Source organism: Anser anser, assembly GCF_964211835.1.
Source record: "Anser anser genome assembly, chromosome: 4".
NCBI classification, from domain to species: Eukaryota; Metazoa; Chordata; class Aves; order Anseriformes; family Anatidae; genus Anser; species Anser anser.
In genome coordinates this window covers 77667751-77677900 of record NC_139724.1, presented here as the reverse complement: position 1 = coordinate 77677900, position 10150 = coordinate 77667751, and the positions used below count along the sequence as shown (strand labels likewise).

At 47.5% G+C, this 10150-nt stretch overlaps 1 long non-coding RNA gene across 2 annotated transcripts in view; it reads right to left on the bottom strand.

Annotated features, from left to right (window-relative positions):
* Positions 1–407: 407 nt before the first annotated feature.
* Positions 408–10150, bottom strand: part of LOC310899166 — a 45618-nt gene continuing 35875 nt past the window's right edge. For both annotated transcript variants that reach the window (XR_014584055.1, XR_014584056.1), the window contains 4 exons: positions 5247–5305; positions 5031–5111; positions 3942–4098; positions 408–3821 (listed from right to left, as the gene is read on the bottom strand). This is a non-coding gene — a long non-coding RNA (uncharacterized lncRNA). The remainder of the gene's footprint in view (positions 3822–3941; positions 4099–5030; positions 5112–5246; positions 5306–10150) is intronic.

Below are 10150 nucleotides of genomic sequence, written 5' to 3'. Positions count from 1 at the left end.
ATGCTGATTCCTAAATCGTTTTCGCCTCCGTAGGAGCCCAACTGCTGAGTTGCATCGCCTCTCTGCAGCAGGCAGGATTTGGAGCCACATGCTGCTTTGCAGGTGCTTCTTCCACACCTGTAAATGACACGGGGAGACCAGTGGCTGGTCAGCGTCAGGAGAGGAACTCTTAGGGGCAGAGGCTAATGCTTGCACTGGAGGAGCTGCTCCTTCCAAGCCAGCACATACCAGTGGCCCAGCACCGAGCTGCGCTTTTAAGAATCAGTGCAACAGGCCCCAGAGAAGCCGTGGCACTTTTTGCAAGAGAAACATTGCTCTGCTGCCCTGGCTGGGCTTCAGCTCCTCTGTCTACTCCCGCTTGCTTTTGCAGTTTCGTTTGGAGATGTTCCTTACCTCCCCTGGGATGTTTAAAACTAGTCTGGACAAAGTACAGGACAGAGGAACAAGCACGTAGGGGCAGAGGGATGGAGTAAATTACTTAATGAGTTTTTTCCCAGCCCTAACGCCTGTGATCGTATGACTTCACCTCCTAAACAAGCTGTTGCTTAACACTGCTGGCACAGAAGCGCTGCTGCGTTCCACCCCAGAGATGACCGCGTTTCAATGGGAGGTGAGCAGGCCCCCCTCTATTTATGGCCTGCAAAATGATTTATGATCTATTGGAATGAAAAGTGCAATATGAATGTCAGGTATTATAAACTGTTATTACGCTTCTGCTTCTGAAAATGCTCTCCTTTGAGTTTCTGAACTGTTTAATGGCAAGATAATATCCACAGCAACAACCCAAATTACAGGCTCCTTTAGGCAACTCATTAATATTGTTTTATAAATGAACATAATATTCCTGGGCAAAAGTTGAAAGTGCTTAAACCCTCTTCTTTTATTTTTTAATGGCAAAATACCCAGAAACAATTTTCAACAACCAATAATTATGATTATTAATAACTCACATTTATGTAGTACCTTTGATCATAAAGCATATTACAAACAATTGTGTATATACGCAAGTATACACACACGTGCAGAACCAGTATCTCAGCATAGCACCAGGCTATCAATCCTCATATCACACACAGTAGCAGAGGTCCCAGAAAAGGTTGTATAATTCTGCAGTATTTGCCCACATCAGCTTACATTGTTATTACTGGGATAATCACCTTGTCCACTCTCAAAAATCATCCCTGTGCAACTGCTCTGAAAGAGTATCATACGCAACCAAAATTGCACCAGGAGTGTTTTGGGTTTTGTTGCTTTGATTTGGGGTTTCTTTTTTTCTAGGCTGCAATATGATTAGCAATGCTGGAAATGAGCCAGGTTTAACACACCTACTCTTGCAAAATTGCCAGGGGAACCTTGAATGATTACAGAAGTGGCCAAATGCTTGGTTTCCACCTTAACCAGGGATGCTGCTTGCTTCAGTATCACTCGAGACAGGACGGTGTTGCTGCTTCTGGAGGAGCAATCCATAGGCAAAACAGGCAGAGAACAGATGCGAGACTGTCGTACAGGACATAGCCTGAAGTCACTGCGATTTAAGTGAACAGTTTAGATGGAGTGATGCTTCCTTACAGGGTTTTTCTTAGCCACACAGATCTCAGCATCCCCTGACAATCCTGCATAGGGCAAGAGGGACTTTGACACAGGAGATAAAACTGCCTCCTCCAATACTGTCTATGAGTAACAGCAGAACTGGGACAGTGATGCTTCTGGTATGGTTTTGCAGTCAAGTCCTGGGTGGTTGCTGCTTATTTACCTCCTCTTGGAAAGGCATCACCAAGTAAAGCATTGGAGGCGCTGATCCACACATGCGTTAGGTATTTCTGACCGATACCGAGTACCTAAAACCACTGCTCACCTCGTTCCTGATACCCTTGTGAGGCCCGAGTCCAGCCAAGATTTAAATTCATATTAAGTTTTACCTGTAAGCAGAGGCAGTATCTGACTCACAGGGTCCAACATGCAGCAATTAAGGTAGGAGCCCCAGACCTCCTCCCACCTACACCCTGGATGAGTTGCACTGATATTTATCTCGTCCCTGTGGGGCTTCTTCAGCCTCAGAAAATTACCCTTGTGGCTCACCCTGAAGAGAAGCACAATGATAGTCCTCCCCGGGAGAAACCGGAGCAGCGGGTCTGAAGGAAGCAGGGAGTGAGGACGCTCTGAGGATGCTGCCCTTGGGCAGGAGAAGTGAGGAGGCTGAGGCTGAAGAGCAGAGGGGCAGGAGGCAGCATGAACTGCTGCCCATGTGTGGTGCACCAACATGCCATGGAGAGGCACGTGCGGCAGCACAGCCTGCAGAAGATGAAGCAATCTGTCCCCTGAAGTCCACCACAGGAAACCTTCAGCATGTGCTGGCAGCTCTCCAGGAGGACTCAGACCGACAGAAGAAAATCCTGATTGGGGTGGAAGGGAAGAGCAGAGGCCCGGCAAATGTGGGCAGAGAGGGAAGAGCGAAGGAAACGGGGATGGTTTGTCTAGGGAAGACAATGGGAGAGGGATGAGAATCTGCTCATGTGAGGAAGAGGATAAGCTAATTGCTGTGCCTTCTCTGGTTAGGATGAGGAGTCCTGAATTTAAATTCCTGCAAGAGAGATTGATGTGAGACACTAGGGAAAACACAGATAAGGAAAGAGAAGTACCGGAATAGATTGTCAGGAAGGGGGTAAAATAGCCATCACTGGAGGTTTTCAGGAACTATTTAGACAATATCTGTCAGGAATGACGTAGGTAAAGCTCATCCTGCCCTGGGGCAAGGAGATGGACTGGGTGACCTCTGGACTTCCCTCCCTCTCCTAGCTTCTATGGTTCGGTGACTTCTCAGTGATGTTTATACCCTTCATCCCAGCCAGACCCTGGCCCTTACCAGAACATAGACCCAAGAAAGGGACAACCCACCAGAACACAAGGATATCAGGGCATGAATACACACCAGGCCCACAAGGGTTTTATTTCTGGGTGTGGTGTTCAGATGGGAACACACCATGGATTGGGGTATTCCCATAGGAATGAAGGTCTCCCTGGTGCGGTGGATCACAGGGCAACAGGGTGCTGGGACCTTCCAAACCAGACAATGCCAATGAGATGTCTCGCATGCTCCATCTGCCCGCCACCTCTGACCCATTTTACATAGAAACAGCAGAATCCACAGCCCAAACCTGGAGGAAGAAATTGTCCCTGCTCAGGAAAGATAATGCAGAAACCTGGACTGTTTTTCTTTTTTTTTTTCTTTTTTTTTCTTTTTTTTTTTTTTCCTGTATTCCGTGTTATTTACAGGGATCTTTTTTCCCCCTAATTCATTATTTGCCATTTTATATATAGATATATAGATATATTTGTATTACTATTTTAAAAGGACCGGCGCCGGAGAGGAACTAGACAGATAAGCAGTGGGAAGCTGCTTTCCTGACCTTGTGGGCCAGGTTTTCTGGCATGGTGCAAGCCAAACTCCCTCCATTGTACTCCTTCCAAGGAGGCCAATTTTCACCCACTGAGGATAATAGAGCCAGGCTCATTTACACCAGCTGATGAGCTGCCTCATGACTGTCCAAGATCCCAGATGTGTGTTTCACAACAGCAGAGCCCTGGTATCCTGGCCAAAATCTAATTTGAGTTAATTATATTCTGTCTCCTTAAATTCCCCCTAAGGTTTCAATTGGATTCTTCTTCACTTCCTGTCCTAACCTGTTGTGTAGTGTTGATGTGCAGAGTTCAACAGCTGCTTTCTTCCATCCCGCAGCTAATAGCTCCCCAGACAGCCATGGCTCTGAAAATAAATTTGAAATTGTTTCCTCATTATCAGGAAGGTGCATTTCCAGAGCTACCTAAAAAAAAAAAAAAAAAAGTCTGATTCTCCATTGATAAAATCAACCCATGCAGCAAACAGCCCTGGCTTCAGAGGCATGCTGGCTGGCACTGCTTGGCCACACAGCCCACCAACTCACCGACTGGCAGTGGGTTTTCCAGATTTCAGTGGAGCTGAACATTTGGTCATCATTCAGGGCATAAATCCTAGGTTTTAGCAGAGCTGGGTCAATTTGTCCTTCACCAGACTTCATCAGAGCCAATTCACATTCACGAAGGATACAACTTCCACCCTGCCTATAGTTTAATGATATAAATATGTAATTTTGTATGATGTAAATATGTAATTTAGTACTAGAGAGACATCTTAAATCCTCTAGACCGCCTATCTATCAAAGCTAATCCAGGTATTTTCCCACACTATATAATTTAGGTTTAGCCATCCTCACTGAACTGGACCCAATTCAGTAGCAATTTAAACATTTCAGACCCTTGCCCTTGTGCATGGAGCAAACAATGCTGGTTGAATTATTCATTGTGAACTATTTGTCAGATTCTCTTTTTTTTCCCTCCTGTCTTTACGAACTGTCAAGAGAACACACTATGATTTTCACCCATTTATTCCAAATTCTCAGCGGCTTGTTTTTAGCCTAGAGGTTTCTTGCTGACTTTGTGCAGTGAGTCCTCAGTTAATTATTCAATGTGTCAAATTTGCTCTTTGAGATGTGTGAATAGGAATTAAGGAAAGGTTTAAAAATAAGCACAGGCTCAGTACTTTCCTGAACTAGAGTCGTAAACCCTCGTGCTTCGGGGCAGTCTTTAATTATGTGGATTAGGAACTTATGGACTGCTTATTTCATAAGCTGGATGTTTCTTGCACCTTCCAAGTTGTGCATGCAAACTAAACTTGGTTTGAAAGATTTTCCATGTGTCTGCAACACAGGACCTAATTGAACGAGACTTTTTTCCCCTGATGTTGGTCTCACTCTTCATGATGTGATCAACCTCAAACCACATTGTTGTGAGGGGTTACACTACACAAGCGACAAGAAGAGGGGCTGCTTTTGGCAAGTCTCCTTACATCTGCATTTTTTTCTTCTTAAAAGATACGGATCTTTCCTTGTTTGCAGATTTTTAGATCCCCACCCTCTGCGTCTGGGAGAGGAAGGAGTGAGAGGAAAAACAGAGATGACTTACAATGATTTCTCCAGAAGGAGCTTTTTGTCTACCTTTTTTCCTCTGCCAGAGATGGTAGTGACGCTGGAGATGAAATAGCACCTCTGTTTCTTCTCAGACATCTCAACGGAGGACTGGGCAGACACGAAATGATAACTAGGCCAACTTCTCCTCCACTTACACTGGAGTAAATCTGTGTTACTCCCAGTTTAGACACTCTTAATGTACATCAGATACACCAACCAACTTAGTAATAAACTCTTACTTACTGCTTCAGGTTCTGGCATGTAGTCCAGAAGAAAAGTAATAGAGTCATTCCAGATTCAATCTGAAATTTAGAGAAAATAAATAAATAAATAAATAAATAAATCTGACATTCAGTATTGTGCACCTTATGTATCGGCATCCATAGTTTCTCGAGGATATGACAATGGCCGTAAGAAGGGGGAAGGGAGCCTTCTCTGTAAGGCCCAAGAAGGCACCTACTTCTGCAGCTGAGCCAGTACCACATGCTTCAAGGAGGAAAGGATGAGTCCCCCAGCAAGAGGATTCCTGAGGTTCATTATTTAGAAGTTAAGGTCCTCCCTGAAGCAAAAAATACCACACAGACTGAAAAACTGTAGAGTAGCTCCAAAATTACTTGAGCTTGAGGTAAACCTGAAGGAGGCTGGACAACCAGCCTCCTGCCCAGCACAGCCAGAGGGCCTGCTCCTCCACAGCCCATGCTCAGCCTCCCCACACCGTCTCCAGCGAAGCTGCAGGGGTTTCCACTGGGTGAAGGTGATGGCTCAGCCTCTGCCTTCCTTCGTGATTGGGAAGATGGCCTGGGAAAGGCAGCGGGTGAGTGTCTGTGGGATGTGAGCTTGAAAGCACGGAAAGAGAGATGGTTATGTCCTCGTGCATCAGGACACTTGGCTCTGCACTCTGCCAGACAAAAAATAACAATCCCCTGCTGAACCCACACATCTAAACAGCCTGGCCCATGCCCACGGGGATGGGCACTTTTGGAGCCTCTGGACTTGCTGGTTAAGGTGTCTTTACAACAGAGGAAAGGACAACTCATGTCCCCTGACATGAACCTCCCCACCTGCCAGACCTGCTCAGCCCAATGCAGGAGAGGAGCTGGAAAGTGCCCCTGCCACAAGAGAGGTCAGGCAGGACCAGCCCCTGCACCAAGGCTGCCTCCCCTAGATGATCTTGGAGGTCTCTTCCAACCTAGACGATTCTGTGATTCTGTGATCCCCGTTCCAGGACATGCTCCCAAAACCCCCTTGGCCCTGTTGGTACTACAGGGAGCTCGAGGGCAGCACAGGAGGCCAGTGATCCCAGACATGCCCAGGAAAAAAAGTCATGGGGAAGGCAGGGAAGCGTCAGGAAGAAAGCTGAGAAAGTCACCAGGACACAGCAGCAGGCCAATGCCCCAGGGTGTTTCCACTCTGATCTTGCACTGGCAAAGCCAGGACTGAAGTCAGCCTGCGCCTTGAAGTCAACCAGAGTTTGCCTGCGTAAGGATTGAGTCAAGAGGCTTTGCATGAATAAATCCCCCAGGCATGGTGAACTATTAGAGAAACAGAGTTAATCTAAAGGAGGGTGATGGGGGACAGGCAGGGCGAGCAGATGCGACTGGAATTTTGAATGTCCTAATTATCCCAGCAAGTGGTGTTGACTTGATTAAGCCAAAGCCCAGCTGGTTCCAGGGCTCTGGGTGAGTGGGAGAGCTTCCAAAATCTTGGAAACAAGTGGGGCCAGGACAGAGTGAAACTCCTGCTTTGTGCTGCCAACACAGCGCCAGTGCGAACGGGGAAAATGTAGGGGGGGCAAGACAGGCTGAGTGGGGAGGGGAGAAACAAGGGGGGCGAGGGGGCACGTCTTATGGCATCTCTGAGGCTGAGCTTAGTGAATACAATGGCTTTGTAGTCTTTGTGTGTTGCGTGTTGTGTCCACAGTACAAGGCAGTGGTCTGCACCCTGAGTGTACCTCACTGCCACTTCCAAGCAGAAATCAGGTCTCAAGGGACGGGGCCTGTCACACAAATTGTGGTGAGCGTCCCCAGAGAGAGACGAGAGAGAAAACAACACCAGCGTGAGAGGCAACTGATGGGATCCCTCCAGTCAGCATTTACTGCACTTCTCAGGCTGGGGAGAAGGGCAAAAACAGGGGTTTAGATGCTTCTCCCCACCACCTGTGCATAGCTCCCACCTGCAGAGGATTGCAGCTGAGGCTGCTGGAGGCTGCTCCTCACATCCACTTGGGACAGAACAAGACACAGGTCAAACTGCATGAGGCAGAAGGGATTTAAGCACAATGAGAAATCCAGCAGGGAGAAGTGAATTTCCTAGGAAGATTCTGGAATCACCATCATCGGAGGGTTCTTGTCCTTCTTCTTCAGAGAAAGATTAGACAGATGTCTACCAGAGATGGATTAGGTGGAGTTGGTCCTGCCTTGGGCGGTACAAAAACCAGTGTAATCTCACAGTATCCCCCCCCCCCAGCCCCTTTTTCCATGAAAATATCCATCACAGGCACAAGACAGTTGCTGGCACCACTCGTGAGTGGGTGATGAGGTCCACAGGGAGGCTGAAGGAGCTGCCTCTACTAGTGCGGGAGAGGCAGCTCTCCCCCAACCCAGGCCACTGTTCCTTTATCACTGCAGGCCCTTGGGAGCATACGATGGCCTAAATCACTGACGCCAAGGCAAGTAGTGACCTGACACAGAGTCTCACTGGAGCTAGAAATTCAAAGATGTCAGGAGTGTCAACCTGAATGACACAAGTATGAGGAAAATAGCAAAACATGGACTGTGAGATATTTTCCCAAGAGGAAAGAAAGTGAGTTTTTTTAGCTATTGTGTCCTACTCCTGTGGTAGCAGCAGGATGACTGTTGGCTCCAGCCAAGAAGGTCCCAGGGGACCAGTGCTGGCTGCAGACACTTGCATTGCCAACCCCATGTTCACATGGGAGCACACAGGCTATGTCATGAGGCTGTGACAGGGCAGGTTCAGGCTGGGTGTTAGGAAAAAGTTCTGCACCCAGAGGTGGTCGGGCACTGGACAGGCTTCCCAGGGACCTGGTCACAGCACCAAGCTGCTGGGGTTCCAGAAGTGTTTGGACAATGCTCTCAGACACATGGTCTGATTGTTGGTTGTCCTGTGCAGAGACCGAGGCTGGACTCGATGCTCCTTGTGTGTCCCTTCCAACTCAGGATATTTTATGATTCTGTGACTTCCCTTCGTGGCAACAGGCCATCGATTTGGCCACCACAGCCTCTCTTTAGATGTAAGGTGGGTCTGAGAAAAAAAACAGTGGAGTTCCTAGGAGCAACTCTCATCTCTTTACCTTGTGCCTCCTTTCCCAGTTTCCTCTCCATCATGGCCCAGTTTGCCAGTATGGTCACCAAAACGAGCAACTGCTCTGGAGGCACCATGGCCACAGTCTCTGCAGATGGGATCGGGTTGCCATGAGAAGCTGGGAGCTTCAGGCTTTCCTCACCTGACCTCTCAGTGCTGGCATGTCGGCCACAGCCTCCACTCCCAAAAATCAGGCCTCTGGAAAGCCCAAAACCACTGCACTTGCTATGCCAGAGTGAGAAGGGAGTGGGCTGTTTTATTTGGGGTTGTTTAAAATCCTGTTTTAAATAGATTGGGGAACTGATTAAGGCAAACACGCTGGCTCAAAAAATACAGAGCCACTTTTCAAAACCACCTGAGCTTGTGCTGAGCAGGCATCACAGATCACAGGCAGAGCTCACCTCCCAGATGTTAACAGAGCAAATCTCAGAAAGTGGGTCTGAAAAAAGACAGGAGCAGAAGGCAGTGGAAAGATTCCTCCAGTTCCAGCCATTCCCAGGAGTGGAGAACAGTGTGGCTGAACCTGAGCACATTCCTGATTGATACCTGTGGGAGAATTCGTAAGTACTGGAGAAGGGCCAAGGCAGAAAGGATCAGCGTGTACTGCTCACATATTGCTTACTCTCAAAACAGCCTGCCTCCCAAAGCACGAAGCAGGGAATTAAAGCAGGTCCTGGTTCAGACTCGTGCAGCAGTGGTGGGAGTGGGTGAGGCAGTGAAGCTCTCCGGAGCACCTGAGGTGGCTCCAGCTTTTATCTGTGGGCGTCGTGGGCCACAGGCAAGGTAGACCAAAGCTGGTCTGTGACACAACAAGACCCAAAATGGCCACTTCTTAAAGTCATTTCAAAATGAAGCCTAAGAAAGTTCAGACGAGAGGTCCTCAAAGCTCTGATTTGTTTTGGTGCTGTTACATTAAAATTCTTCCTTAGGTGTCCAAGGGAAGAAAAGCAAACACAAGAGATGTGCCCCTGTAATGTTCTTTGCAGAGTACCCGTCTGTGGGGAGAAATGACCCGCACACAGCTGGGCCTCCTGGCTTTGTGTGGCTCACTTTCTCCAAGGACAGCACAAGCTTTTCCAGGACCCTTATCTTCTCACAGAAGCCCATTTTATTGCGTTTAAATCACCCATAATCAGGATCTCAGACTTAAGTCCTTTCTGGCTGCCAAATCCCTCTTTCAAACTTGTTGGAGACAAAATCCAACTGTAAATTCCATCTCTTACCCCAAATATGTCAAATTCAAACTTCAGTTTGCCACTCTCGGGAAAGCTCTAGGTTCAAATGCAAACAGCATATTTCAGAGCATTCCTAAGAGGCTTTGGAGTTGATGCTAGCCAAAATGCTGGGCTGAAATTTCCTTCTCTGTCATTGTGGCAACAAGTTCTAGAGAGGCACTGTGTGGAGATGGTGGCTTTAACGCCTGGGCCAGATGGATAGATAGGATGATAGCAGATGCATATCCTACTGCTCCTATGCACCTGAGATGAGCTCCACTGTTAGTCTACTGCAGGTGCAAGACAGCACCGTTTTACTTAGCCTACTTCAGCAGACCAGCAACTTGAGGTTCATTCAAGTGTAGTCTACACATGATCTGATGGCACCAAAACCCAACTAAACAAAATCAAATAAATTAAATTAATATTAAATGTTTCAAAATTGACCAATAATATAAATAAATAAATAAAGACCAAGCAAGTTTTGGCTCAACCTTGTAATTTTGAAATGTACCTCTCATCCCACTGAGTCTCCTAGAAGAGAGCAGCAGTTGTGCTGGTGGCCAGCCCCATGCCACCTACTACATGTGTGAGGCACATGAGCTGTGCACA